Genomic DNA, 3,976 nt, shown 5'->3' with positions numbered 1-3,976 from the left:
CCTCAACTCGAACTACCAAAATACCTTTAGATATGAAACTACTATAAACCAGGTCAATCGGAAAAACCTTATCGGTCTAAGGTAGTATAAGTCGCGCCCAAGAGTACCAATTAGGGACATTTAACTGTTTATTATCCCATCACTAGGCTGACCGTTTCCAGCAGTACATGTCTGGTCTAGTTTAGGTAACGTTAGCTACACCCCTACGTTCCCAATTTAGCTATCGACTGCTACATAATATACTCCTTGATTGCATTCAGTAAAGTGGACATAACTCATTCTTATCCCAGCCATACTCTACTCATCCTTAAAAAGCTGAAGAAAAGGTGCTAGTAGGTCGAAGAACGAAGGGGTGTCGCCCAACACTCGTAATTTTTAGTGGACTTTCTTACATCCCAAATCCATCGACAAATTAATCCAGACTGTTTAGTAGAAGAAAATAATGGTGAGAAAAGAATAACACTAGAGTCTCACGTTTATTTACAATGTATTCCACTTTGTTACGAATTAAAATAGCGTAAAAATGAGAATGTCGTTGCCGGACATAAAATAGTAAATCATCTTCTCCCTAAAGGAGTCTGGTTCGACTGAACACCTGATTGCAGTACTGCGGCGGTGTACGTTAGAATGGCTCCATTATTAAAAGGCTATGTGGAACATCAAGGCACCGAGGCCTAATAGCCACTTACTATTCAACTGAAAGAACATCTCACTATCGCTCTCCAAAGTAAAGAAACTAATTGTAAAGTCAAGCGGTTTGAATAGGAACGTAGGTAATATAAGGTAACATTCTACCTTCATTTTTATAAATGTCCACTACTTAGGACTAGGTATTTTCCTGTCTCCTATACATTATTACATCTTTTTCTAGACACTTTTGTTTATTTATTAATTCTTTATAATTACCTTTTTTACTGTTTATTCGACCTGATTGAATCTAGACCCGATTTTTGTAATCGTATTCTAGGTTCGCCATTTAGTAATTAGAATAGTCGTCTTCTAAGTCTGTAGACTTATAGTAGTAATAATAGTTGTCTAAATAGTTGTAACAATGATAATGAGAAGAACAATGGAACGTATCATATGTTGTATCCGGATTTTAAGAAGTATCTTAACCTCACCAATCAAAATGGAACTAACGGACTCTTTCTTGATTTCAGTTTTCTGACTTGGACTCTGACCCTCCGGACTGATCTGACTTAGGATAGACTCGATAAGAATTATAAAAGTCGTAAAAATATTTTGTAACAGCTTTGAAGAAACAGCGACATCTTTAACAACTCCGAACCACTACAGGAAGTAAAAGAGCTGTTTTTGTCTGAGTAAAGACAAGAAGAATCGTTACTACCAAAGGTAACTACAAAAAGCAAACTACCAAGGACCTGCCTTCGCTCCCTCCTTGTATAAAACTACTTAAGTGCAACGGAAAACTAAGAACCTTAAGTTGAACCCTTTAAGTCTTTTCAAAGGTCTCTATAGAAGAGGATTATGAAGTTTCCTCAAGAACCAAACTTGACGTATGCTCCCAAAACTCCTTCCCCTAGTCTAGCCGACGGAGACTTTCGTGTATAAGGACCATGAGTAGTTATTAAAATACAAAGCGACTGCAAGTATAAGCCCTGTCCTAGCCGACAAGTGCAACACCCCCGGTACTGTCAAATTCGTAAAGTTCAATGATCTAGTGTTCTCACTAGTAGGTTGAGTTAAACCCTTTGTAGAGAATGTGTCCCTTCTGAACCAGACCGTTATAAATCTTTGTACTGGTTTAAATATTTGTGCATTTCGTAACCTACCCCAAAACATATTTTTCCAAGTGTAACATTTGCACACATGGTATTCATGTGTATAAAACCGTACAGGACTGGTAGTTTATGATTGAAGTGACTCCACGACCCTATGTAATTAATCGAAAAAGGCAGCTGGTGTTTGAAAAGAATAACTCGGCGACTTGTCAGTATTGAACTTCAACGGTCATAGCTCTAACAAGAACTAAAGCAGCAGTCACTAAAAAGCGGCAGTATAGTTGTAGGTGTAGTGCGTCCTAGCGCCAAAGCACTCCCATATAGACCCCGCTACTTTCGCTGTTTGAATGAAGATGGAAAGAGTGACTCTCATGATAAAATAACACGGTGTCCGTCGCCAACTCGTTATTAATTCCTTGAAACAAGATAACTCTGCAGATTAGAGGTCAATGTGGACTATCTAACTAACCATTCCAGTGGTTCTTAGAAATCTATGGCGGTTCCGCGCGTGCATTCCAAACGCACTACATAGTATCGTAATAGACCTTCCTGAATCTTGAGCTTACCTTCAATACACGTCGAGTTACACTTGAAACATAGACGGAATTTATATTCGTTATACATAATCGCACTACTCAGCCTCAGTCCCCGTATAATAGGCCCTGTTGAGGACAGGCTCCATATAGCCTCGTTAATGTCTACTAGATATCCTTAGGTACTAGAACTGTCGGACCCTCTTACCGAGTCAAGTTGTAGCCTTTCATAGCAAACACGCTCCTTTTAAGATAGAAGTAAATTAAAACCTTTTTTCACCCTGACCGGTTTTAAAGTTTTATATAGGCCTGCTTCCCCCCCCAAGGGTTATACATATTTACAGGTTTAATGTGTGACCCCATTTGAAATGTGTTTTTGACTAATCAAGTGACACAAGTCCCATGTTTTATTGCAGACAATTCCCCATCAACGGATATTAATCAGGTAATGAATTCTATTAATTCGAACATTCTAACGGCTGCCAATTCATCGATCCCAAAATTGAAGTTGAACCCCAAGAAAAAATACACCCCCTGGTGGAATGACAAGCTAAGAGACTTAATTCAAGACCGCAAAAAGCGTCTGAAAATATACAGGGAAAACCCCACACCCACCAATTTTATAGAATATAAAAAATCTCGAGCCAAAGTAAGATTTAGCATAAAAGAAAGCAAGAAAAAAGGCTGGGTAAAATTTGTTGATTCAATCAAGTACCCCTTAAATTCTAAAGAAATGTGGAGTCAAATGAGAAAGGTTAAAGGTAATGTTAGATTCAACCCAATACCTGCCATCCGTAATTATTCTGGGGAATTAACAACAAACAAAAAAGACATAGCTAACATTTTAGCGGAGCATTTTACCCAAGTTTCATCTTCTTCTCAATACAGACAAGAATTTCAATCTTACAAAGAAGAGGTTGAAAGAATCCCGATCTCAACCACGAATGACTTAACAAATGACTATTTAAACGTCCCACTCACCTATGCGGAACTTATCAATAGTTTTCATGGTTGTGTGTCTCATGCATGTGGCCCGGACGGAATTTCGTATCAAATGATCATCAACCTTCCTTATGATGCCTTGACATTTTTATTGCAAGTTTATAACTTTATTTGGAAATTTAAACTTTTCCCTGACGTTTGGAAGGAATCCTATATTGTCCCGGTCCTTAAGCCTGGTAAAGAGTGTCTTACTCCCAGCTCATATAGACCTATAGCACTAATAAGTTGTACTTGTAAGATTTATGAAAAAATGATCAATAAAAGACTTACGTGGCACCTTGATAAATATAATCTAATCAGCGAATTTCAAAATGGTGGTCGAGCCAATCACTCCACTATGGATAGTTTACTTTACTTAGACCATGAAGTAACTTCCTCTATGCAGAAAAATAACTTCACCATTGCCCTCGGATTGGATATTGAAAAAGCTTATGACCGGATTTGGGGGCGGAAAATCCTCCAAAAACTCTCTGATTGGAATATAAATGGCTCCATGTTTGCCTACATTCAACACTTCCTCAGTAATAATTACATAATTGTAAAATGTAACGGAGCACACAAATCTGAAGTACGAAAACTGGACAATGGGACTAGACAAGGTTCTTCACTTTCGACGACCATGTTCAGCATCGCCACTTGTGACATCTTCGATTGTGTTACACCTCCCGCCATCTGTAATATGTTTGTCGACGATATATG

Source organism: Diaphorina citri, unplaced genomic scaffold (genome assembly GCF_000475195.1).
Source record: "Diaphorina citri unplaced genomic scaffold, Diaci psyllid genome assembly version 1.1 scaffold4715, whole genome shotgun sequence".
NCBI classification, from domain to species: Eukaryota; Metazoa; Arthropoda; class Insecta; order Hemiptera; family Psyllidae; genus Diaphorina; species Diaphorina citri.
Note: the sequence above shows the minus strand (reverse complement) of the source record.